Source organism: Amblyomma americanum, chromosome 3 (genome assembly GCF_052857255.1).
Source record: "Amblyomma americanum isolate KBUSLIRL-KWMA chromosome 3, ASM5285725v1, whole genome shotgun sequence".
Taxonomy (NCBI): Eukaryota; Metazoa; Arthropoda; class Arachnida; order Ixodida; family Ixodidae; genus Amblyomma; species Amblyomma americanum.
In genome coordinates, this window is record NC_135499.1 from 108,453,586 (window position 1) to 108,481,557 (window position 27,972).

At 46.5% G+C, this 27,972-nt stretch overlaps 1 non-coding gene across 1 annotated transcript; it reads right to left on the reverse strand.

Annotated features, from left to right (window-relative positions):
• Nucleotides 1-10,156: 10,156 nt before the first annotated feature.
• TRNAM-CAU (transfer RNA methionine (anticodon CAU)) lies at nucleotides 10,157-10,228 on the reverse strand. Its single transcript has one exon. It is a non-coding gene; the product is annotated as a tRNA-Met (tRNA).
• Between the last annotated feature and the right edge of the window lie 17,744 nt (nucleotides 10,229-27,972).

Genomic DNA, 27,972 nt, shown 5'->3' on the forward strand with positions numbered 1-27,972 from the left:
TCCAAGACATGCGTGATGCACTGCGATGCCGTCACCCTGACTTATTGTCATCTGGACAATGGAGCCTTCTCCACGATAACGCAAGGCCGCACACTGCTCTCAGCGTGGCAAAATTTCTCGCCAAGCACAGCATTACTGTACTTTTTCATACGCCATAATTTCCTGCCCTCTCCCCATGCAATTTTTGTTTCCTCGTGTGAGGAGAGCCCTAAATGGTCGCTGGATGGGGAGCGTGGAGGCCATTCAAGACGCCACGGCAAATGAGGTGACAACCCTGCCAAAAGAAGCGTTTTCCAACTGTTTCCAAGCTGGATGGGGAGCGTGGAGGCTATTCAAGACGCCACGGCAAATGAGGTGACAACCCTGCCAAAAGAAGCGTTTTCCAACTGTTTCCAAAACCTCAAGAAGCGTTGGAAGCTGTGTATAGACTGCAAGGAAGACAATTTGAAGGGGTGCTGCAAAAAGTTTTCAATGGCATCAATCTCGGATATAACTCACAAAGGTTGCACGCTGTGAGCCCTTATCTCACGTTTTAACTGCTACTGACACGATTCCGCCACTTCTGGCGGCATTGCGCTTTTAGTCAGTCTTTAACTATACGATATTCAAACCAATATTGATCTTATTTCGTGGCGAAAACTATGCTCATGTCAATTTACGTTTTCCTTTCCATGCGATAACAATAACAAGGTAACCGTTTAAACGACCGCGACGACTAAAGCTTCAGTCATGGTACTTATTGAGAACACTGGCAGTCGTCTGCGGCAGATGCAGACGAATGCCGGCGCATGCACATTAATAGCCTTGCGTTCCAGTGTTCGGGTAAGGTTACGGTCTACGAACGTCACTAATTTGCCACCAGCTGAATTCCGGTTGAAGGCTCCAGGGGAACAAGTAAATCTTGTTCTGTAGCCAGATGGCCACCGACTAGTAGCCAGATACAAATATTACATGAATGTATTCCTTGGGGCTCTCTAGGCTTCGATAGCTTGATTTGAGGCCGTTTGGTACCGCTGCCGGTCTTAAAGGGCCGCTGAATATGGTGCTCGAGCTTGGCTATAAAATGCTTGCTTTATGGAGAGTACAGGCCACCGAGCGTCCATTCCACGCAGGAGACCTCAGAAGCGAAGTGGAAATTTACACTACATATTCAAAAACTCCCGCTTTCGCACGGCGCGGCGACAAGCGGTGCCGGGGTTTGTCACGAAACCAGGCATACACCGTCATGTCGAGCAAGTGACGTCAGGAGCCGAGGGTTATCATTGGCTCGCTACGCCAACTTTTTCAGCCGTCAGGCAGCTACCATGGCGGCGGCCACTGCGGCTGCAAATATTTACGAGAGCAGAGGGATAGGTGGGGAGGCCACGGAAATTCAAATATTATACCGAACGCATAAAAAATTCTCGCTCGAGGGTATCTGTGAAGCGCCATCATATAACATCCTAAGCGTACCGCGACTTTGAGAGCCCCTTTTTGATGCGCTTTAAGCCAAGCAGGCAATATAAACAGTGAAAACTCAACTTCCGAACGGTAAACCTTCCGCCTTTGAAAGGAACTCGGCAGCACATGTAGACCGTGTGCATTCGGCAGTGGTACGAATCGGAAACAACGCTTTCGCACGCGTTCTATTTAGCTGACGACTAGGAGCTTTCAACAATGCGTTTACAACGCTAAATCAGTCGTGAGCTCCGTAAAAACTCTTGCGCGTGATCACGATCCCCCAAGAACGATCTGATCGCGTTTGACGAGCAGACGAATAACTCGCCTCCCGTGTTGATCGGTCAATGGGGTAAGGCGTCTGCGGCGATGCACAAAATACAGGGGAAAGAACATAAACCTTCTTGGTGTAAATTTTTAGCATTATGACTTTTATTCACCAGTAATGGTTGGGATCGTTGCTGAAAGATTATTCAGGTGCAGTAACAAAGAACAGTCAGAAATCTGAAGCCATATTTGAAAACTTAAAGAAGCGATTATAATGCATCAAAACTGCTCATTTTAACAGGTGAGGCTTATCTGGACGCGAAATTCGGAGGCCTTGGGTGCGGATCGAATTGAGCGGCTTGTGGCTGTTTTTTCTTCTGCTTTCTTGTCAATTATATTGAAAGATAAAAGAATACTGTTAATTTTCCATTGATCAAAACGAATAACTAAAAAAAATTCTCCAATGTTCCATTGTTTCGATGGCTATTTGCTTCCTTCATGTTATGTCAGGTCAATTTCTTACCAAAGTGCTCACACTGAACAGGATTATTGATACAGAACTCTAAAGATCCCTTGCGACGGATCAGTGGTTGTGGCCTTCGGCCGCGGAGCCCGACGCTGCCGGACTGAATCCCTCATGCGGCTGTAGAATGTTAGTGGAGGTGCAACGTAAAACACCAGGGTGCTGTACAAAGATACTCCAAGTTAAAGAATCTCGGGTACAAGAAATAAATCCAGACACTTCGTCTATAGCGTCCCTAACAACGCACGTGCAGCTTCAGCACATTAAACCCCATTGATCTTCGTGTCCGCCTGAACACCCAAGTAAGGGGAAAGACTGTGCGTTTGAACCAGGACTCCTGTAAGCGCGTGATCGGTCTCTGCAGCGATCTGAAAGGCATTGCAACGCGTACAACACTCGTTGTTCTCGCAAGAAGATGTTAACTTCAGTGTTACTACAGTTAACTGCATTTTACGTCATGCTGCCGGGGAACTCATCCTGGACGCTTTCCACTTCAAGCTAGTACCACCAACTCTTAGATAAGCGTTGGAAGCTGTCGACAGGCGTGCTTTACATGCGTGATCGACCCTATTCGCTCGCGCCCTGCCTGCGTGCTGTGACCAGTGCATTTTTCGCCGCCTGTACCTCTCAAAGAAACAAAGTGGCTCAGTATCGTAGTGTCAAGTTTCCATAACTCCTACTTCAACCTGAGTGCTTGCTTTTTGTGCCTGCTTGCGTGCAGGATCTCGAGAATGCGCCCCGCGTAAGCTTTCTCCCAAACAAACGAAAGGAAGCGACGGACGGAAAGAATTGGTCGGTTTGAAGCCCGCAGACACTCCCGTTGTCAACGGTACCGATGCATACGACGTCGTCCCCGCAGGGGGGCGCCTGCAGCTTGCAGGCGTGGCGACGGTGAGTGGCGACACTGCGGGTTCCCGAGCATCCGCAGGGACATCCCCGCAAGGGGATGATGGTGAACAGTGCATCACCACGGACCCGAGCACCCACGCTTCGCCGTGCGTGGCATCGCCGTGTCCGGGGAAAAGGGGATCCTGGTGGTTGAGCCGATGCCGAGCGTTTGGACTTTTAAGGCCCCTCGGCGGAAGCAACACACCACTTTGGCCCCAGCTTCACGTAGACGGCACCTCCGGCCTGACCCGACCGGGGGAAATCGGCAGTCGCCTTTTCCTATCCTCCCCTCTGTCTTTCACTTTCCTATCTCTTTCTCACAACTCTCCTATCTCCTACTCACTTATTAGATTTTTTTTCACTTTTCATAGGCGGCGAGGGTTAACCTTGTGTGGCCAACCACCCTGAGTTGTGTCGGATTTGGTTATAGTTGAGGTGTACAGCTGGCGTGGGCAGGACTTGCGTTCAAGTTCCTGACCCGTCCCCTTGTTGGACTCGATGGTGGGTGGCTGGCACCATGACTGAAAAACTTCATTTTTTATGGCTCCCCCCCTTTCAAAACCCGATCGCTCTCTCAAGAGAGGGCGGAACGAAGCACCAAGGCTTTTTTTCAAGAAAGAAACCGACATTGACATTCACCAAGTTCTATGTTATCCACAGCGAAGGTAATGAAAAACAAGCACGAATAATTTCCCCGTTCCTTGTGTCTAAATGCCTAACAGATACCCTGGGCCCTGGCTACAAGGTGTCTAAAATGGCCAGCAGAGACTTATTGTTAGAACTCCTTGACAACACCCAGAACTCGAAAATCGCAAACATTGCATCCAGCGGAGAAATCCCAGTTTCTATAACAGCGCACCGATCCCTAAACTCAGTCCGTGGTGTCATCTCTGAAAATGACTTCATACACCTAACCGAAAAAGAATTGCTGGAAGGTCTGTCTGACCAAAATGTCACAGATGTGTACAGCATCAAAATCCGGAAAGACAATAAAGAAATAGAGACAAAACACTTGGTTCTAACATTCAATACAAGTACATTACCAGAAACCATCGATATAGGATACTTAAAAGTAAATGTCAGGCACTACATTCCAAACCCACGAAGATGCTTCAACTGTCAAAGGTTTGGCCACGGCTCACAGAGCTGCCGCGGCCGCAACACGTGCGCAAAATGTGGTTCCAAGGATCACGTTTCTGAGGAATGTGACGCAGCCCTGCGCTGCGCTAACTGCGAAGGAGAACATGCTGCATACTCCAGGGCCTGTCCGTCCTGGAAGAAGGAAAAAGAGGTTATCACGATAAAAACCAAGGAAAACATTTCATTTAGAGAAGCAAGAAGGCGATTTGCCGTTACCAACCAGTTCTCCTTCACAGCAAAATCCAGCTTTGCTGATGTGGTGTGCAGGGGCGGTGCACCACACAGCACCCCGGTGCCTGCCGAAGCCACTTCCATCAAGCCAATGGCAGTGCCATTTCACGCCCCAGGCAGGGTCAGCGAAAGCTGCCCTGCCAGTGTCAAAGCAGGGAGCGCCGGTCCATGCGTCCGCATCCCGCAGGACTTCCCCCTAACGGGGGAGGACTGAAACCCACAAACCCGCGGCTTCCCCGCGGTCCTCCAGCGCCTCTCGTGAGGCGATGGATACAACTGCCACTCCGCCTGCTTTGCAGCGGCGGAACAGCTCTCTTGAACGAAAAAAAACAGGCCCCTAATAACGGGCCCACTACTTAAGTAAATCCCCCTTCATTTCCTCTCAAAAACATAAACATGGCTTTTTTAATCCATTGGAATTGTAGGGGACTAATGCGGAATTACAGCGACATAACACATATTTTAGGGTCAATGTTACCCACAGCTTTATGTCTTCAGGAGACCAATCTTGGTCCGCAACATGTACATATCCTGAAACATTGTAAAACCTTTAGACGCGATCGAGAGCAGGCAAATCGGCTATCGGGAGGCGTCGTGATAGTCGTTCAAAGCGGCGTCCCTGCTCAAGAAATTAAACTCAAAACAAAACTTGAGGCGGTTTGTGTCAGTATCGTAAGCTACAAAACACTAACAATCTGTTCCGTATACATTCCTCCACATTTTACGTTAACACTCCATGATCTACAGCAACTGATCAGAGAACTTCCGGAGCCATATCTGTTACTTGGGTATTTTAATGCTCACTCCTCCCTGTGGGGAAGCGAACGCTGTGACGCTAGAGGCCAAATAATCGAAGATTTTATCCTGACGAATAATGTATGTCTTTTAAATACGATAAAGGCCACATACTGTTCCCCAACGTCTGGGAAAATGAGCAGTTTAGACCTGTCTTTCTGTTCACCTTCTGTTTTTAGCGATTTTAAGTGGGACGTTTTAGACAACACGTTTGGGAGTGATCACCTACCAGTTTTTATAAGCCTATCATCCTCACCTGCAGTCATCCCAACCAAACCACGGCGATGGAAGCTACATTTAGCTGATTGGGCGTTGTTTAGAGAAAAGGCCAGATTAGAAGACATTTACTCAGAAACACTTAGCATAGATGAACTCAATGAAATTCTCACAAAGTGCATCATCGATGCTGCACGGCTAGCTATTCCCCTGTCCACAGGCGTGGTGCGCCAGAACCACAAGGTATAGTGGACGCGGGAATGTTGGGAAGCCAAAAAACAACAAAATAAGGCCTGGGGTGTATTTCGTAGGCATCCTACTCACGAAAATCTAATAGTTTTCAAAAAGGCAAAAGCTAAAGCCCGATATATACGGCGGAACGCGGAAAAAATGTCTTGGCAAAATTATGTGTCGTCCATAAACAGATCGGTAACATAAAAAAAACTGTGGGAGCAGGTCAGAAAAGTAAACGGCAGCTATTCCCCATTCATCCTTTCTCTACTGACAGATCCTGGTATTCAGACAAGTATTAAAGAACAAGCAGATTTTTGGGCAACATTTTTTTATAGTTTATAGTTCTTCCCACTATACACAGTCATTCTTAAAATACAAAAACAAAACCGAAATACAGACTCCCTACGGCAGGCAGCACAAACGAGCCTTACAATAATTTGATTACACTTCAAGAAATACAGAGTACTGTCTATAGGTAATCAAACCGCACCAGGCCCCGACGAAATTCATTATGAAATGCTGTCCCATCTATCTGAGCAATCTGTAGAAGTTGTGTTAAAATTTTTTAACAAAATATGGGTAGTACGGAAAATACCAGCTGCTTGGAAAAAAGCCGTTATTGTTCCATTTCTAAAACCAGGAAAGCCACCAACCTCCCCTAACAGTTAAAGGCCTATAACCCTTACAAGCTGTCTTGCCAAATCTTTTGAGAGTGTTATAAATATTAGATGAATGTTTATTCTAGAATCCCGAGAGCTTCTTGATGTCCACCAATGTGGTTTTAAAAAAAGATGTTCCACAGTCGACCATTTAGTCCGCCTGGAAACCACAATCCGAGAGGCCTTTATACACAGGCAACACTGCCTTTCAGTTTTTTTCCGATATGGAGAAGGCATATGACACGACCTGGAGGTTCGGTATTCTTCGCGACCTGACAGAGCTTGGTATCCGCGGGAGGATGCTGAAATATTTGTGCGACTTTTTATCCAACCGTTCTTTCCAAGTTCGTCTCGGCGCAACCCTCTCAAATAATTTTACTCAGGAAAACGGCGTTCCTCAGGGATGCATCTTAAGTACTACATTGTTCATAGTAAAAATGAATTCTTTAACCAGTATAATTCCACAGTCCATTATGTACTCGGTTTACGTGTATGACCTTCAAATTGCAAGCACATCTTCAAGCCTGGCAACGTGTGAGCGACAACTACAACTCACAATAAACAAATTAGCGCTTTGGGCAGACAGAAATGAATTTAGGTTTTCTCCAGAGAAAACTGTTGCGGTTCTTTTCTCGCTGCAGAGAGGACTGCAGAATGATCCCACCCTCCACTTGAACGACACCACACTTCCAGTAAAACAAGAACACAAATTTTTAGGCTTAACTTTTAACAAAAAGCTAACGTTTCTACCACATATAAACACCCTAAAAGAGAAAGCCACCCAATCCCTGAATATACTCAAAGTACTCTCACGGAAGCGTTGGGGATCCGATAGGAGGTGCCTATTGCACATCTATCGCTCTCTAGTACGCTCTTCGTTAGACTATGGATCCATAGTGTATGGGTCTGCGAGGCCATCATACCTTAAAAAGCTAGATCCAGTACAAAACCTCGGGTTGCGCCTTTCAACTGGTGCTTACAGAACATCACCCAAAAATAGCCTTCACGTAGAAGCAAATGAACCGACCCTCACCAACAGGAGAACAATGCTTACCTGTGCATACGTACTGAAAATAAGGTCGCTATCGAAACATCTTTGTTACACCATAGTTACAAAATGCCCATCCAGAACACTGTTCACCAGCAAACCTCAAGCTGTAATTCCATTGCTCCTCCGCTTTGAAAAAATATGCCAAGAAATAAACATACTAGATGCACTTCCTGATGTTGCCCAGAGACCCGATAGGTTGCCACCTTGGTACTTGTTTCCTGGTGTATGCGATTTCGCACTGACACACATTCAAAAAAGACATACCCCACTGGAATATATACAGCAAGAGTTTCTTAGAGTAAGTTAAAAATACAAGAATTGCACAGATTTCTACACAGATGGATCTAAGACAGCACTCTATGTAGGGAGCGCGATAGTGCAAGGAAAATGAGAAAAAGTAGTCAGGCTGCCTGAGTGCGCTTCAATCTTTACAGCAGAATGCTACGCCATTGCTCTAGCTGTAGAACAAATAATGAAGAAAAACATACAGAACAGCGTTATCTACAGTGACTCCCTCAGCGTAATTACAGCAATAAACCCCAGAAATGCAACCGAACCCTTAATAGGAAACATAATACATAATGTAATACCAGCTGATTCACAAGGACATAAAATAAAGTTTTGCTGGGTTCCCAGTCACGTGGGCATCAGCGGAAATGAGAGGGCGATGCAAGCGCCGCACTTGCCCTTAACGCAAAAATAAAACCAGTAAACATACCGCATAAGGACTGCATCAAGTCAGTCCAGAATAAATTGAGAGAAAAATGGCAGGCTTCTTGGGACAACGAGGTTAACAACAAGCTGCACTTTGTAAAACCTGTCCTGGGTGAATGAAAGACCTGTAGGCACCAGGGACGATTTATTGAAGTAATTTTATGTCGTCTCCGCATTGGACATACACACACTACACATAATTTCTTACTAACGAAAAAAGACAATCCTCGTTGTGAAAGATGTGGAGACGAACTAACAATAAACCATATTTTATTCTCTTGTGCAAAACTCGAAAAACTAATAAATAAGCACTTTACGAAGTTTTATAATGAATACATTCCTTTACATCCAGCGCTGCTTTTAGGCAAAAGTGCCATTGTTAACATATCTTCCGTTTTTAGCTTTTTAAAAGAAGCAGGTGTTCTTCAGAAACTGTACACTTTGATCCACAGCTTTGCTTTAAAATATGATGCATTTCAGCCATTTTCTCATTCCACGAGAAGAGGGCTGAGGTGGTTATTTGAATGGCTGGGAGCCTCAGGATCCTTGCCCAGCCAAGGATGGCTACTGAGGTTATCTGACCTTCTTGAAAGCGTTTATTTTTAGCCATTTATAAAATTCCTTCTTTCTCTTATTACTACCAGAACAAAATAGCAATTTAAGTCCTCTACACAACAGTGTTTCCTCCCACCTACAGAAAAGTGTTCATATACCTTGAGCCTGGCGCATGATAGCCTTAGCTGCTTATGTGCCATTATTCCCAACACAACAAAACACAACATTCAGTCACGTCCTCCAATGCAAACTTATCGACCAAGCGACGGAGAAGTTCGTTGCTTTCATTGCGGTGGGACCGCGTGCTGGATTTGTCAGCCGCGCTCAAGACACAATTAAAATCTCCTAACAATACCATGTGTTTTTCTGCGCTTAAGAAACGCTGAATGCTCTCAAAACATCTACCCTATCCTCGCCCACGTTAGGTGCGTAAACGCAAATTAGTCGCCATTCAGAGCAGGCGAAGGCAAAATCCACAACTACACAACGACCCGAAGGGCACGATGTGTACGCCTGCACCTCGAGGCTAGGCAGCTTTTTTTATAAACACAATGCATCCGGCAGATGTTCCGACGGCATAGCTCACGACAGCATAGAATCTTGACGTAAAACGGTGCCCAATGCTCTCGGTGTCTTGTTCCCCTTCCACTTTCGTTTCCTGAATAGCAAGCAGATCGATATTATAATCTGTTAACATGCGGTGCACTTGGCTCTGCTTCCTCTTAGCGGCAAACCCTCTGACATTGAGCGTTGCAAAAGTCAAGGAGGTTGCAGAAGCCATATTTAAAACGTGTGAAGACGCTGAGAGCACCGTCCTCACCTTTCACGTCTAGCACGAAGCTAGACGCCGTTGCCACCACCGGAGCCGTCAGGAGCGGATGCCTGGTTTTGCTGCAGAGGCAGTGGAGGCGCCTTCTCGGCGACCCGCTTGCCTGCCACAAGGTTGGGCGTTGTTGGTCTTCCGGATCGATAAGACGTCGCCGTCCTTTCACTTTCAGTTACTTGAAGGCGAGAAGCCTCTTGGCTCCTTCAGCGGTCTTGAAAGTCACAGCCCTAAACGTGGTTGATTTGGAACGCCCCCAAAGCCACCACGTCAGGGAGCGTACCAGCCTGGGCCAGCGCATCACGAAAATCATCGATCCGAAAAGGCCTAACACGAACATCACCATCCAGAAAAAGTGTGTTTAAAACCACACGTCCGGTAGGCAGCTGTGGCAAGATCACCTGATAATCCGTATCTTCATTTCCCTCGATCCTGTTTCCGCGGCCAGCAAGGGCCGCTGTCGCCGGAGCTCATGATCCTGCGGACCGTCACGCTCGGTGGCCGGAAATAGAATGTCCCTTGCGTCACTCTGCTGGTCGCGTAGCGCAGCAAAGTAGCCTATATTAGAAGGCAAATTCTAGTACAGATTGAATATTTCTGTTGAAAAAAAAAAGATAGAACTATAGCAGAGCGTGGTTTCGATCCACGGACCTCTGGGTTATGGGCCCAGCACGCTTCCACTGCGCCACTCTGCTGATTGCACTCTGCAGAAACAGTCTCTATTCGAATGGCAACCGTAAACCGGTTTCTTAAGAGGATTAGCTGGGCCTCCTGGCACGGTAACCAATGTCCTTCGCACAGACGCGACGCGAGCCGGTCGCTGTATACATGAGGAAGTGAATGACCTTGGCAGCAGCGGCCCAGCTGTAAAGACTCCCGCGCCCGGTCTAACCGGCAGAGCCAACTCGAGGGCGTGTAAGCCTGTGTCTGCTACTTCCTGTGCTTAATATTAAAAAACGTCGCCTCAACGGCTTAGTTTGCTCCATCAAGCTGGTCGTATAGCACGAAGACGTGTGCAGCTCGAAGAGTACTGCCAATGTAGCCTTGCAAAAACTGTTCGCGGTACCGCACTGTCTACCAGAGGCTTGCTTATAAAAAACCTTCCCTCCTCATATTTAAATAAAAGCATTATTAACAACGTTTTGTATACTTTGGTGTTAAAGAAATTGTTGCTCGCTTTTCTGTCTCTTTTGAGGCGCGGTTTGATTGCACACATGGTGCTCTATATGATTTATTTTCTGTTAGTGTAATGTGTATTTTATTTTTTGCATAGCTTCGATAGCATTCAAAGTCCTAGGTGTGGTATGTAGTCCAACTGTGCTCGTTTTCCGTTCACGTGAACAGGTTTCTTTCCTAAATTTCGATAAAGTGTTGCTTTCCAAGCATGCTGTCACTAATGCAATTCGAGGCTGTAACGGCACCATGGGCCTGAATGCCTTCTGGTGAGCCGTTCCAGAACATGTGCTGCAGCAACATTGTCGAGCCGTCTGCATCAAACTGGGCAAGTCGACATCTCATGATGGGATGCTCTGGCCCCTGGAAACAAAAGAGTTTTTTGTTTTCCTCTCGTCTCCATCCTCGTTCAGATACCGCATCAATTTCTTTCTTAGGGAAATTTGATTCCATCCCTAATAAAAATGGTGTGTAGACTTCCTATAGACTTTTAACTGACGCTATAACCTTCCTACAGATTTTTTCCCATTTTCATTGTTGATAAACTGTGTATAGACAAAAGCGGAAGGTATCACTTGAAGGAGCAGAGGACGAGTGTCATTTTTAGTCCCCGTTATCTTAAGCTAGCTCGACAATTCTTGTGTTAGAATGACGTGTGTTGGAATACCATTACTCGTCTAGATTACTCAATCCTGGAAAAAATCAATCAATCAATCAATCAATCAATCAATCCATCAATCTTTATCTCACAATCCAGCTGGTGGCACCCCAGCGAAAAAGCAGTCGCATATTGCTGGCGGGAGCCGGAAACCCACAGATACGGGAGCAGGAAACAGTTTACATAAAACAGTTTACACGAAAGGTACCTGATATTCAAAATATTGCAGTATGTACCCGTACGGCAATGCCGTATTAGCCATCGGCTTGGTGCACGGGTTGGAGGATCGCTTCTTTGTGCAGTTAGACTGGAACAAGCGCTTAAAACTGTTTTAAAATTCTTATAAAAAAAACTGAGTGAACCTAACGGAATTCAAATATAATCGTTTACAGGCAAAGGAAGAACTTGCATTTCAGTGCATTTATTCAGTATACGAAAAGCAGCTGTAGTACAATATAACTGGAAAGCCGCACCAATAGCGAAAATAAGAAAATTTCAGAGAATAAGTACATGCATCCATAATTATTGAACAATACCGAAAATGTAGAAAAAGAACACCACTACTGCTTCAAAAAGTACTCGCGAATTTGTCTTCAAATAAAAATAGAGAAATGAGCCCATATTTATCGTATTTACTCACCACGAAAGGTACCTGATAGGCAAAATATTGCAGTCTGTACCCGTACGGCAATGCCGTATTAGCCATCGGCTTGGTGCACGGGTTGGAGGATCGCTTCTTTGTGCAGTTAGACTGGAACAAGCGCTTAAAACTGTTTTAAAATTCTTATAAAAAAACAATGAGTGATCCTAACGGAATTCAAATATATTCGTTACATTACCTATGGGAAATTCGTAAGTAATTGACGACAGGGGTCTAATGATGGGCAATTGGCAATGTAGTGCAGTGCTTTTTTTTTTGGATACGCCGAAAAATGTGCCTATTGCTAACAGCCACAAGCGTGTAGGAATTAATATAAGATTTTAAGGGAGCGTGATAAATTTGCAGTTGATCTTATAATAGTAGAAACTGCGGCATCGGGATATTGTACCTGTTGCTGAAGAGGAGTAATTTGATAGCTATTCCGTGTCATCACTCCACGTCATATCAGCTGAAAAGGTTAAGCCCAATATTGTATGCTTGTCAACTGTTTCTGTCGCACTAGTCCCTCTCCGAACGCAAATCATCACCTGAAGCATGCTCTGTAACCCACCTCCTCTTGTGATACCCGTTGAATGGGGGATTTAAAGTAGTCCTAAATAAATAAATAAAAAATGAATGAATAAATATAGTTCTGATGTATGTTTGCGTGTTCTTCGCTATCCATAATGTTTCACATTCCCTTTGAGGAAAAATGAGGGAAAGTTGGTGTCTGGAGTCAGTGTACACCAATGTTTTCGATATGCATCAAGAGATAATGAGCACTGGACATGACTAGGGGAAGCAGGCACCCTGAACGAACGCTGAGCGAGAACTTGTATACCGTGCGTTAGGGTCTTTCGGAGCGCCGTCCAATCCATCCTCTGCTTGTCTATAGGTGTGCGTATGTGAGCGAGAGTGAGCGCATTTCTATTCTCCCCAAATCGGGTCCATCGTAGCGCAGCGACGAATGCGCTGTGTTTCGCCTAAGGCGTGTGTATACTGCCTCGCCTTGGCCACTGTGTAGAGTCATTTTCCAGGCGACAGTTTCGGAGCAGTGACTTCGAGGATATGCTGCACCAATTCACACAACACATTCCCAATTTGATTGATTCAAATTCTCTTTGATTATTCATTACATCGCATGTGCTCACACGGAGCATGGACGCGGACTATTGCTGATGGGGCTCACTATCCCGGTAGAATAGAGAGAGGTGATGTGATGGTGTCGCGAGGCGTGGCCAGTTTCTTATATGCATGGCGCGGCCGTAAGCTGCAGCACCAGTACTGGGAACCTTTTTTTTTTGTCGCTCTTTTTGCTGGTGCTTCTATGGGCGCGCGTGAGACGGGCTCTTGATTTCGATACATATATATGGTGCTCACATGCTTTTAACGACGCTTATTTGTTGGAGGGACGTCTCTTTATACTTCTCATATTTCGTGCCGTAATTCGACTCAGGGCGCATGAGTGACCCCTTAAATGATGAAGGTAGCAGCTGCCTTCTCAGCGCATAGCTGCATTCTACTGTAACTTCGAAGTTTAAGGAAACGTTTTTAGTATAATTTTCACTGACTGAAAACTAAGTGTGCAAATGTGTATTTAGAGTGGTGCAAGAGCACAAGGTCAGTAGAACTCTACACAGCTGCCAACAAGCACGCCATGTTTTGAAGTTGCTAGCTGTCGCGTGTATCGTGTCATGGCAGAATTTTAAGTGTTTGATAATCGAATTCTGAATTGTACACGTGATGTATTAACCAGAAAAAAAGAGGATTGTACTTGTCTTAAGAAAGCTAATATCGAACATTATAGACAGGTCCCAGATGTCGTTTGAAGAAGCCGGCATCCGTCTCCTTGAATGCTTAAAACAAAACATCAAATACTGCAGGAAACATAGAAGAGAAACACAAAACCAGAACCAGCACCGCATACTTTTGTCATATGATTCTTGTTTGAAGGAGGCACTGTAGGGTTGAGATAATAATAAGAAGCGATGGTGCAGCCACCGCACGCGCTCGCCTGCGCGTCGCCTGCTCAGCACACTACGGGTCCCTCGGCGGCCGGAAAATGAAGCATTTTAACGGTGAGTGTTAAGAAAGCTTCGACCTGATCAGGATTAGGCGGCTAAATAAAGAAAGGAGGCATATATCAAGGTGGGCGCCTTTTGAATGCAAACTTATGTCGCAAAGTTTCCATGCGTGCTCTTCTGCTACCTAGCAACGCCATGAGAATCGGCGGAGAGGAAAGTCGCCTGAACACGTGCTGCCCCTAGCGGCGGCGCTCACTTCCCGTGGCAACAAGTGGCCGCGCTCTCTTGCCGCACAGCGGCAGCGCCGTGGGATCTCCACTCTTCCACAGTGCTCAATACGTTAATCATTCAGCAGGAACCAGCGATGCCAAATCAAATTAAACCAAGGTGCCTAACACTGAACTCTCAACTACTCCTGCATCTGTTTTTTTTTTCCACATACTTGGATCGTAGCGTCTATTAATGGCGAAGAAAATCTCAAAGCCATCATTTTTATTTCGTTCAGTGTTTCTCTAGGTCGTTCCGTACAGAAGTAACGGTTCCTGCATTTGAACACTATGAACACTTAATACTTTTAACGCCTTTGAACACTAAGCGTCAACAGAAAACGCTGACATGGGACTTGTGGCTGGTTGCACACAACGTAAACTTCCCAATGTTGATCATGGTTAGTGTTCATTTCTAAATACAGTGGTCGCTGTTACCGGTACCATAAGTATTAACCCCTCGTTTCTTCACCTGCAGCTTTTCAGTCTGCGGAGGGTGTGGAGGTGCATGCACGATTAGTGTGGCAGAGCACCTTGAATGGACCAGGATGCGTGTAAATGGCTGAACGATTTTCATCCGCAAGCCTTTCTTTTGAAAATGCGAAACGATAGAATTTCTGGTTCTACATCTTTTCAAAGTGTGCGTTATTAATTCATACAAAATGCGCCCGACCGCAAGGAAGGCGGCTTCGGTTACCTCCGGCCATTCTTCATGTATTCCATGTACCTTACCACAATCCGCCACATTCACTTCGTCCCTTGTAAAAAATAACATAATATGGTAGCATAGGTAGCATATTGCAGCATAAGAGGGTCCTCACACAGTTTCCCCCCTCACTGTTCGACCATGTTACTACGTCCGCTGCCATGCGCGAGGGTGACGCTGCTGAACACTCTCATGGTTCGGTTGCGCCTTGCCAACACCCTATCTTTCTGCCGACCCTTACTGCGTTTGCCTTCTCTTGGAATTCACTCCGTTACCTTTAAGAACAAGCGGTTATCTTGCTTTCTCATTATATGCCCTGCCCAAGCTCATTTCTTCTCTTTGATTTTGATTAGGGTGTCATTAACCTATGTTTGCTTCCTCATGCACTCTGGCCGCTTCCGCTCTCTTCACGTTACATCTTTTTTTTTCTCCGTATCTTAAGCTAGAAATGCGATGGCTTGATACTGAACCTTGCCAGACACTCGGCACATCCGCTTAACCGCCTTAAACGGCTAGATCCGGCGATGACTTTTTCTGTTCCTCGCGGAATACCTCGCCCAATTGTATGCTTATTACACAGCTTACGTATAAACATCGCGTTCACGTGTAAGTAATTGCATTTAATTGGACAAACGGACTGCCCGACTGTTCCACATGTGGCGTGCTCTAGACTGTAGAGCATGTTTTAGTGGAGTGCGCAGCATATGAATGATAAAGACTTATGTTAGCATCTAATGTAGTCTTTTCACCGCATGCCCATCTCGGAGGATTTGATCCTAGGCAATTGGCTAGAGAGTTTGAAAACTCTGCAGGAATTGTGCGCGCTCTCATGGTTTTTAAGCGGCACGCGCCTGGACTTAGTTTGTAATCTTAGAAAATGTTCCTTGTCTTATTTTCATCAGCCTTCCCTCATCATCATCAACCCCTTGTGACCCACTTTTCGTTCTCTTTCCCTACCCCAGTGCAGAGTAGCAGGCCAGATGTTCATTTTTCCGGCCAACCGTCAATAAACTATATCTCTCTTAACTTAAGCTGAACCCTTTTGGTTAGCCTTCACTTTTCTGCCCCATAGATGAGCAAGCTAGTCGCTAAGCTGGTAGATCACCAGGCGCGATATTCGGATTTCGTAAGTTCGAATGCCCCCGGTGGCATGTGGTTGTTTTCTCTACAGCTATCTCATAAGTTATGTCTAAAATTATTACCATAATAATTTTACGCTGATGAACACAAATTTTTTAAAGAGAACTTCTTCATGCTCCTTAGTTTCTCAACTAATCGCCATAGTTTCCGTGACTGTTGGTTCCGTCATGTATGATAATATACAGTTATTTTAGTCACGACCACATGAAACATAGTATTTTCAAGCGAGGCTTTATTTCTCTTCATATATTTGTTAACGTGAGAAGTTGGGCTAGATGGCACGTATTCATTTAGTTAACGAGCGCAAGAAGGACGGTGAAGAAGAGATGATGACGACCGCAAGACACCAACGCTATATATTCCATATATTCGATATATATTCGATTTGGTGCGATATGCGAGCAATAACACAAGAGAAACAACGACGCGTTGCTTGTGCACCGTACAAGACGCATTCTGAATAGAGCGCGTCGCCAAGTCAGGTTGCGTTTCAAGCTGAGTAAATACAAATGATCAGGACGAAGTCTGTTCTTCAGAAAAGCGACTATCGTGAGTAGACATGTCACCCCCGTTCCTTCCTGCCCAGTATTCTCACTTTCACAATACGAGGCACTTTCTCTGGTCGCTGCCTTCGGCCTCGGCGGACAGCTTTGATGGCGATCTCTTTGTGTGGGTGTTCGACGTTCTTCACTGGCTCTTCTTCCATCCCACAACACTTCTCATGCCTGGAGGTTCTGCGCTGCGGATCCGCAGTCAGTCTAGTCGCAGGGCTCGCTTTCTTGTGCATTTGCGTCGAAGCGATGGCAGTGGGAGACTGCCTATGGCTTGGAGACGACGTCCCGGGTTCTTCCCATGTGGCGTTTCCGTCCGTCCACGTTGCTGTACTGGCGCTTGGTGCCGATAACGTTTGGGCTCTGGAAGCCGCCGAATACGAAGGCTCGAGGCTTGAGGGCACCTGTTCGTAGCCCGTGAAGCGGCCACGTTACACGTAATAGGCGGCCACGAAGAGCGCCAGGCCGGAGATCACCCCGAAGTACAGCATGCACAAGCAGCCGGGATGGCGGCGGACTTGGCGAGGCTGGGACGGGCTGAGGCCGCACCGGGCAACGGCGCTTTCGGCTTGGGGCACTCCCCTGACGGTGGTCGTGGTTTCGGCCACCTCGATGGCGGCGCCTCTGCGCGGAGCCCGCGGCCGATGTTCGACGCCGATGGGCACCACGTTGGTTGCTGCTCCCGGACACGCACCTCCGAGTTCGTGCAGATCTCTTGCGGGTGTCAGGGCCCCGGGTGCCTGGTTGCCGACCGCTGTACGCATGTTTGTCATGGATGGCTGGCCTTGAGCCCCTGCCGTCGTGGACAAATCCGTTTGACGGAAGGCCATGGCGTCCGCTCTCCACCCACTTCTTCATCTTCTTCGCTGCTGGCAACCATCTCCACAGCGCACTGTCAATCCTTGCGCGCCTTGCACAATTCCGCCATAACCGTTTCTTTGTTAAGCCAGTACGACGAAAGGTGGAAATTGCGCCGTCATCGCAGCACCGCTAATCAAATTATTACGAGGGTTCTGCGCTGTCTACGAGTTCACTAGAACGCAAGTATATAAGAATACAGCTAGTTTAAAAGCAGCTGTGCCTTAACCGAAAACTCCCTAATTCAAATCCAGAAATCCGTATTTCTCTCCCTTTTTTCGCTGCAGTGGCTTAAAAACGCAAAACGATGTAAAAGTGGGGCAATTTCGGTTTTTAAATTCTCTGCAACTCCGTGAATATTGGGTTTCGCTAAAGTTTGCTCCTCACTGTTTAACAGTCAAATTATCTTCGCTGCTTACAGTTTGGAATCTAGCGGGCAAATCTGTTGACACTAAGAAATTATAATGAAACTAGAGGAGAGGTGGCAGTGTAATTTAGCAATGTCATGTTCGCTGTGTTGATCATAGTGGCGTTGTGCTTTGGATATCATAAATACGAACTCTGTGTCAGCTGCGGGCACTCAAGAAGCGAAGGCAACTCCTTACGAGCTATTGAAATGCCGTCCGGCACATCGCGCTTGACTATATTGGCACGAAAGTTCTTTCTGAATGTTTCGTCATAAGAATTTACCTTGTGTGCGCGTTATGAATGAAGGTATCCTCAACTAAAACTGCGTGACTCTAACCCCGTTGGTTTTATGATAAATTTGCACACCTTTTAAGCTCGGGCTATGCTCGGTCTCATCCTAAAAACAGCGCAAACAAGACAAGGACCACGGAAGGAAAGGACAACACGAGCACTGTCCTTGTCTTTTTTTGCGCTGTTTTTAGGATGAGTGCATGCCAACTCGCACAGGCTTCTACTTTGACTATGCTCGGTTCCGAGGTGACCAATTCATTTTTTGACGTGCGCATCGTAACCTTTCGGCCGAGTTATGACGAAGGCTGAACCAAACAATTTAAGAACCGCTTCCTGTTGAAAAGCAAAAGAGTGGCGGATCGGGCTAGTTGGTGCACGTTTGTCATTTTTCAAAAGCGCTAAAAGAGCACAGACAAACAAGGAACAGAGAGGACGAGCGCTTCCTGTCACGTCCTGTCTGTTCCTTTCTTGTCCGTGTTGTTTTAGCGGTTGCAAAAATTACTGTTGAAAAACAACTGCATACAATCTTTTCTGAGCTGAAGCTCAGCTCAATTCTGGCTGCGCATCTCATTCCATCTGCCTACGATCCTTGGAACTGGAGCGCTATCAAGCAGTATTATAGGAGAGATGGACGTTAAGAGAGCTTCTAGCCATCCTTGGACATTCTTTATGCGTCTGTTTAAAACCTCCTCTGTACATCAAGGTATACTCTGATCAGTCTTCCTCAATTGCACAAATACTGAGCCAGCATTGGCCGCTGTGCTTGCTGGAGTGACAGGGAAGAGGACAGAAGAGCTTATAAGGAACACATTCTGTAGCAGCTGAAATTACAGACGTAATATTCTGCGTTGTCATTGGCTCAGCTGGGGGAAGACGGGGGCCTTAAAAGAGTCTCATCGGTGCCGTGGAACCAGCTAGACTGGCCTTGCCCGTGCATCGACGCCCCTCGCGCTAGCGATACCAAGATTATAGATACCCTTCTGTGTTACCCAGTCGAGGAGAGTAAGAGTGCCTGCCCCCGCCCACCCCTCCCCCCCCCCAAAAAAAAACAACCTGCAAAGACAGGTCACATATCTTCCTCCCCTGCAGTGGAAACTTGAGTACGCCTAAAGCAAACAGTGTATCCCAACGCACGCGCTCTTTGCACGGGAAAGCAGAATAAAATTAAGATTGATTTACTTTTATGGAGTTTAACGTCCCAAAGCAACTCATGTTATGAGAGACGCCGTTATGAGAGGCTCCAGGTAATTTCGATCACCTGGGGTTCTTAAGCGTGTACAGGCATCTAGCATTTCGCCTCCATCGAAATGAAATCGCCACAGCCAGAATTGAACTCCCTCTTTAGGGTCAGCAGCCGAGCACCATGATTACTGAACCACCGCTGCAGAAAAGGCACATTGATAAAAAGAGTTTCCTATACAATATAGACACAGGAGCACTATTTCAAATAAATGACAGAGCTATTTTATTGAAATCAGGAGTAAATCGGGAGACCAGTATGAAATCATCGAAAACAAGGTAACAGCAGGAGCTTTGGTCTGTTATATAACCTGCTTGTTATCGCAACTCAGCAGTGCAATCTTGAGGTGGATTTAAGAGAAGGAGGCGAAGCAGTCACTGCGGGTCAAAGGAAGCATCGGCGCACGCCTTTAACGAGCGCGTTCACTCACGCCGTCGCGATAAAACTCGCTCGTTTACAGTTCACTTCCTGTAGTCGTGGCGGTCGCACCGCGGTGACGTCCGTTGTCATGCGGGTACTACTAAGATGCCTGGGGGAGGGGTCGATTCCGCTGTTGGTTCCTCAGTCGCAGTGTTCCCGTTCGATTCCGCTATTGATTCCGTTGCTGGTTCTGGGGCGGATGAGTTCACGTTCGGCGTTGGTGATGACGAATCGTCGGTATGTTCTTCCAAGGTAGGCACCCTCGTGAGCTCCGTTACGTTCGATGGTGAATCTTCGGGCAGGCTCTCCGTAGCCTCCTCCATGGTGGAGGTTTCTCCTGTGACCGGCGGCCTGAAGGGCGTCTCCTTATGCGTCGGCCAGGTGACAGCCGTCCTCAGCTCAGTCTCCGGCACTACTATGGAGTAGTTCTCGAAGACTACCTCGGTGGTCGTGGCTTCGAGGTATCTGCGCCCCACGTGCAGCAGCAGCATCAACATGCTCAGGGCGAGCACCGCGATGACGCCCACCGTGGCCGCCCTCGCCGACTGGTGCAGCTCATCGTCCGCTCCGAGGTCGGAGGGCGACCCCAGCACAAGGGCCGAATGGGCGCTCTTTTTCTTGCTTGAACTCGATGTGTCCTGGTCGACCTGCGGGCACACGAAGCACGCCTTGAATTACAATAACTGTCTTTATTTAAAGATCTGGCTTGTCTTATGTATATGTATACCTGGTTACAAATAAAAAACTGGATTATAAAACCGTCGTTCAAACCGCAGCACTATATGACAATATATAATTCTTAGTTTGTACATAAACCAATGGTATTCATTAGCACCGTTGCTTTGGCGTTGCGTTTGCGTTCGCGCGTGCAATCGGACCTTCTAGAGATTTCTTGGTCGCGCGTATATTTGACAGCAACCTCACCTTGCTGCCGCTGCTGGTCGTCCAGTCGTGGCTCACGGACTTCGTGCAATCTCCTGAGGATGAGGGAACGGAGGTGCCAGCGTTTCCAGAAGTCGCACTTTCGTTGATACCTGACTCCGTCTTAGTCTCGGAATGTTTTCTTACTTGAGACTCCAATACAAGCGGCCTTGATATCACGTCTGTGTGGTGCACTGAACAGAAGGCTTCAGCGGGCACGTCCTTCGTTGTCGTCTTTTTCCTCTGGCCATCGAGATCCGAGCGGCGCAAAATGGTCATGAGGTCAGTAAATTGAAGCTATTGAATAAAGTATGAGAACAAGTAGAATCCCAGCCATAAAAAAGGTGAGAAATAAAATTGAAGGGGTTAACAAATTTAACCTGTGCCCAAGAAAGAAGTTGTGGCTTGGTTTTGACCTTAATCAAGGCGCGTTGCAGTGAAGAACCATCTTTCGCGCTCTGTCTGGCGCGGTGATCCTTGTGTTACTGGGCCTTGGGCATGTGGTATTTTGTGAGGCAATCATCATCATCAGAAGACACCCTGGCTTATCCCGCTCTGTGGGTATGTGCCAATCCTATAGAGGGTAGAAACAACAACAAATGGCATTCTCCCACCTCCCTCGGCATTAGGCCGGGGAGGCAGGAGGCTGGAAACACTGCTTTAGATGCTGGCCTCTTGTCCTGGCGGCTTATTCAGCCAATCGGACATGGCGGAACTGGATCTCAGAGCCCGAACTACGCAGCAAGGTCTCCCAGGATTCTTATGAATCCATATTTAGCGCCCTGATAGGTGAATTTGGGCCTTCTCAGATTATAATATACAGACCCTCCCAACTCGTAGTGTGTACACTCGTCTGATCTTACCTCCACGAACATTTGGCTTGCCAGGACCAGTTGTGGGTACGTACATGTTTAGAGTAATTTTCACGCGACTGTCTGCGTATTATTTAATGACAAGTCTGGTGGGTGTATACTAGCCTGCGTTGCAATCTGCAAAGTTGAGTAATTTCCCCATATTTTGCCAAGCGTTCACCGCTCCCTTGCTCCAGAGGGTCGTCACATGCACAGTGCTTTAAACCTCGAGCTAGCTCGTGAGCAGCCTCGTTGCCGGGGACGGCAACATGTGCCGGTGTCCAGATAATCGTAATTTTTCTCGAAATTTGTCGCTGGTCGAGAAACTTCGACCCCGCGGGTGAGATTCCGAAATAGGTTGCAAACAGAAATCTTCGGTGTTTATGGTTTTACTTAAAAAGAAATAATAGTACACATAAGAAGACAGCACGAACGGAAAAACGCGGACAAGTGCTCGTCTGTGTCTTCTCGTTCGCCCTGTCTTCTTTTGTGCGCTGTTATTTCTTTTTAAGTATGAACCATCAACACACATAGTTTCATCCACCACGCGCTCGCATTACATGCTGTTTGACATTAAAAGCGCCGCGGTTGCCCATAAATATGCCTCTTTTTGACACCATCGGTAGCTGCAGTTAAGCAAAAGGTTGGTTTACACCCGCCCTGACTAACACATAGGCGTGGCTTTCGTAAAATTTTAAGAATTTTCGACCCCGTCCGGTGGGCTTTATTAGTCGCTTTTCTGATAAGTAGAAGAAAATAGGTTTTCAGAGTGGATTTTCGAGATGTCACATGAATTTAACCACATTTATAGGGACGGTGTGCTAACGTCTCTCGGCAATATTTTTTTTTTTGAAAGAATCGAAAGCTTATTTCTCAAATAAATGAACGCCTGGCTGTGGCGTAGAGAAACTCCCGCAGGACAACACCTAATCTTTAGATGTGGAACTGTCAATTTCTCGTGGTAGTTTGCAGTTGGCGTCTGCAAGAGCGTTAACATCACGGACACGACGGTGGCTGCACCACCTAGGCGACGGGCAATGGCAGTAATGAGCGGGAAACAATCTGAGATGCATAAGTTTAATAAACCTGTCTACCATACATTGTCTAAGTTTGATTGATCTAGATTAGTTAGTTAATTAACTAGAAACAAATGTCAGTGGACTCAAAGAGGGGTAAAAAGAGGCGACGAGTGTCGAGGAGGCATCAGGGTTTTCGCATTTTGGGTAGCCGCTGTGATCTCTAACATTTTTTGGTAACGCACGTGGTCGGCCTGCAGTGATTTAGATGAACGAATGCGATTGCTAGCAAACGACACGAAAACCGCGCTTTAACTACGGGTCACAGTGGAACCACTCCTTTATGGCGGCGCTGCTATCGAAGACTGAGCACTCTGTAGGGGTTCGACGGGGACTCCGGGCGCTGGGGTAGGTGGAAACGAAGAAAGTGTAATTTTGGAGGATGAGTCCAGCAAAATGGACTTTATAATGTTCAGGAAGAAAACTATTAAATAGAAAGTTAACACCAGTATCAGCTACATAAACATACAAAGTTGTAGAAAGAGAGCGAACTGGTTAGAAATAGAACAGCAGTTAAAGGGCGATCAGATACGCGTATACGGTCTCTGCGACATGCGTCTCAGAGGTCTAAAAGATCCAGCGTTCATCGATGGCTATGTCTGGGAAGGGTGTAGCAGAACAACAAGGAAGAAGGGGAGGGGAAGGCATGCTGATACATCAAGGAACTAATTGGCAAAGAATAAAATCAACTATACAAAGAGCATTTCTAAGTATCAGGGACAAATGACGGGAGAAGAAGTTATATGTGAACACGGGGAACATATAGGCAAGAAAACGAGTATCTTATTAAGTGTCTCAATAAAGATGTAATGCAGTTTGGAGACAATGCCGATATCACTCTAATGAGGGATCATGAATGACCAAATCGAGGATCTGGATGCATACTGAGATTGCAACGGGAAGTTAATGCTAGAACATTGTGAGTGGCACAACCTAGTTATTGTAAATAGAGAAACTTAATCTGAGGGACAAATCACGCGGGAATTCCGGAGCAGGTAGTCGACCATTGACTGTTACCTAATTTCACAGGGAATCTATAGCAAGCTGGCAAAAATGGAAACAAACCAGGAGGGGGAGCACTGTTTTTGGAAGTGATCATAAACGTATTACTCTGCAAAAGGGAGACGTCAACAAAAGAGAAATGCAGATGACACAGAACGAATACGGAGAATTAAAGGATAATTAAATTAATGCGTAGATAGCAGAAGGCGTCGAGGAAGAAATCGAGAAACGTTGTATAGAAAAGTGGGACAATAACCCTGTTTACATGAACCTGATAAAGTCGGGTCGAGTCGGGGGTCAGGTTGAGCAAGGTCACCCCAACTCGACGGTTGCGTGTTTACATGAACTTGATTTTAACGAGTCGAGACCGGTTAAATTGCGGCGACGCCAAGCGTCGAGCAGCGCAGTGCCAAGAAGCAGTGGCAGCCTCCAAAATCGCAGAACGGCACCGCAGTCTAGGAGGCACGACGGCGCAAACGAAAAACAATTTCCCGTTTATTCTCTGCCCTCCCCCTACCCTAGCTCTTCGATTCCACAGCGTTTACAAGCACATCGAGGCAGGGTCGACTTGAGTCGAATTAACCTTCGCGGGAGAGTTTACTGGAGCCGACGACTCCACTCCCAACCCGACTCGGCGCGCGTTTATATGAACCAAGTAACCGGTTATCGACCTGATAGCTCGACTCAACCCGACCCGCTCGGGTTCATGTAAACGACCCTTATTACCACAACTATCAGCAGTCCGGAAATGAAACAAGTAACAGTGGTGTTATGATCGGGCGTCGACCTCCAGCCTAAGTGGATTAGCAGGCGGTCTATGGTTGGGCAACGATGAGTCAGGAAAGGCGTCGTCGCGGAGCCGGGTCCCGGTATAGCCTTGGCGGCGGTGATGATACTTGAAACCATCCTTTTTCGTCCCTGCGGGAAGAAAGGGATCCAGCCCCACATCGCTGGCAGGGCAATTTCGGCGGGCGTCCACGATGGCTCCGGGCTGCGCCACTCGGATGGCGTCGTAGAAAGCAAACGACATGTCTTTCCTGGACAAAGAACGGGAACGGCGGGCGAAGCAAGCTGTCTTTTCCCATTGGTTGCGGCGGACAGAGGGAGACGACTTCAAAAGAAATGGGTGCTCAAAGTTAGTTGAAGCTGAAGCTGAGTGTTATTTTGGAAACGGGACAGGTGTCAGGGAGGCTGACGAAAAGGCAAAAGATGCCTGGCTAAGCGTCCACCTTCTGTAACACGGGACGCATCTTACAGAACATGGAAATAAAAGAAATAAAAACGGAGTAACAACATATACATACAGCTACATCTACAAACACATTCGTTATGTAAAGTATTTATAACTAACAGTAATTAAAGGTCTTCAAGAAAACCACTTAATTTCAGGAGCTGTGGAAAGAACATGTTGAATCATCAACGGACAATACATATTTATCAAGAATCTTCTTGAAGATTTCTAGATATTTAGTTTATTTATGACGGGTATGATTTCAGGAAGATGATTAATTTAGGTCTGCTATCTGATAGGCCAGATTTTGTGCGCCAAAGTTAGTACGGATCTTCTCGTGTGTCTTTTGTGTGGTCAAATTCATAATTGTCCTTCCCGCACACAGTAGACAGAAGCTACAGGCAAGCAATCAAAGGGACAATACGCACGGTACCGGGGACAGCGACCAACTTCTTTAGAGATGAACATTACGACAATGTCAACACTGGGCACGCTGCCCATAGCCACGAGTCTGTGGGCAGCGTTTCTGTAGCCGCACCGTTTTCAGAGGCGTTGATCATTCTTCCGATTGGCCACGCACGGACCGTTATCCTCGGGAGGAATGTTTAACAGAGACAATAAATGAAAAAAAAAATTATGGCTGCTGTAGGATTTTCTTCGCCAAAAACGACGCCGTGAGCCGCTTAGGCAAAAAAAAAAAAATAGGGGGAGGAGAACTTGAGAGCACCCTTACGCGCCTCGGTTTATTGCATTCGGTTTCACCGGTTCCTGCTGTCTGATTAACGTAGTGAGCCTCATCAGCAATGTTCTATATGTGCGGTCGTTGTGAGCACGTGTTTTGATATGACCAATATGTGATATGTGTGAATTGTGATGTGTGAATATATGTGATGTGTGAATTGGAGGAGAATGTCCTCGAAGTAACTCCTTCGGTGCTGTCGCCTGGAAAATTGCGGTGAAGGCGATGCAGTAAGAAGCGTTCCAGGTCAAACAAAGCGACTTCGCACGTACCTTACGATGGACCCGATTTGAGGAGAGTAGAAATGCGCGCTCTCTCACTCACAAATGCGCACGTATAGACAAGTAGAGGATGTACTGAACGATACGACGCCAAACACTAACTCACAGTACAAGCGCGGGTTCGACGTTCGTTCTTTGCGTCTGCTTCTCCTATAAATGTCCAGTGGTCATTATCTCTTGATGCACCTTGATCATTCATGCGCAGTGACCCTGCAGACACCAACGTTTCCTCATTTCTCGCTTAAAGGACTATAAATTGGTATAAAAAGCCAAGGACAACCACGCAGACATACGCTAGCCTCTTTCTTCCGGGACTAGGGTGATAGCAATAGTTGATGGCTTAAAATAATTGGGCATAACCTTTTCAGCAGATAAGACCTGGACTGGTCACAATGAATCATTATCAGATTACTTCTAATAAGCAGCAGGTGCACTATTCCGATGCAAGCAGTTTCTGCCAGTTTAAGCCTTTCTGCAAATTTATCACACTGCTTTTGCATCTCACATTAATTGATGCGCGCTTATGCGGGATAAAACTAGTTTTATATATGCGCACATTATTAATCGGATGCAAATGAAAACACTGCGGCACATTGTCAATATGCCGCGACTACAACCAAGTCGCCAATATTTTACTGACATTGGTGCCACGAATATATTTGAATTTCGTTTGGTGCACTCAATGTTTTTTTATGGTGAGAATTGTTAAGCCCTTTTAAGTGCTGGTTCCAGCCTAACCGCACAGAGAAGTGATCCTTGAACCGGTGCATTAAACCGATGGCTCATACCACATCGCCGTGTGGGATACATAGCGCAACCACTTGCCTATCAAGTTACCTTCCTGCTAAATAAATACAAAAAGAATGTGTGGATTACTTTACTTTTACTGGAAGAGAGACTGCGAGTTTTTTTTGTAAATTTGCGATATTGCCCTGTATTTGTCATATGCAAGTTCCAGTGCTTTCAAGTTACATTGTTATATAGCTGTTTTTCCTGCTGAACAGACGCCTTGAAATATAAGCTGCTTGTTTATGCCTGGGCATATTTGCTATGTAAACTTTCATTGGCTGTGGAGCTTGTGGGTGACCACCCTCGCTCAAACAGTACGCGACTGCTATATTGCTGGGGTGCCGCGAACCTGGAGTTGGGAATAAAAATTTGTTGATTTAATGTTTGCTTGATTGATTGATTAATTGACTGGTGTCTACCGCGGCTAAGTAAAGCATTCGGGTGATAGTCATTCCAATAGCAGTCACCTTATAGTATGAATTTATCAGCTTGCTTCATTAAGACCCAAGCTCCCAGCGAATAAAAATGACGCTTGCCCTCTCTTCCCTCAAGTGATACAGTCCGACTTCTAAAGAAAACATGTTTGGTCTGCGCCCCGCCCGAAAAATCTTCACCCATCGACAGCCGGTTTGTTTACTTCTGGTTGCCTCACTCGCTTACCCACCCGTCATCGCAATCGCTTGTATACCTTTCACCGCTATCACTGTGAGCGCATCATGAACTCCGATCTCAAACCGCGAGTCCTGCAAGGGACCACTGCGGTGGTCTCCGAAAGCTACAAACATGCCCTGCGTAGAAACGCGCATCTGAAAGCCGGCGATGGCAGTGATGACTCGTTGGCTCATAGGACTCTCCCGTCGCACGGGAGGTGTAGCCGTGACGTCATGTCCCGAGGTTTAGCCGTGTCGTCATGCTTGCATGGAATGGAAGCGCCGGGCTCTTTGTCACTCACCATGACATCCCCGGACTCGTGTTTTATATATTTGTGAAAAATAATTCCCAAAACCGTCACTACGTAGGTGATTAATAAACTTGAAGATTAAACAAAGTACGGATTTTGAAATTTATTTACAAAATTCTGGTTACGTTTGAAAGACTCATATCTCGTGTGAATGATCAAAAGTATTCGTTATACGCACTGAACACATTTACGGAAAAGCTTGAGAACCGTTTC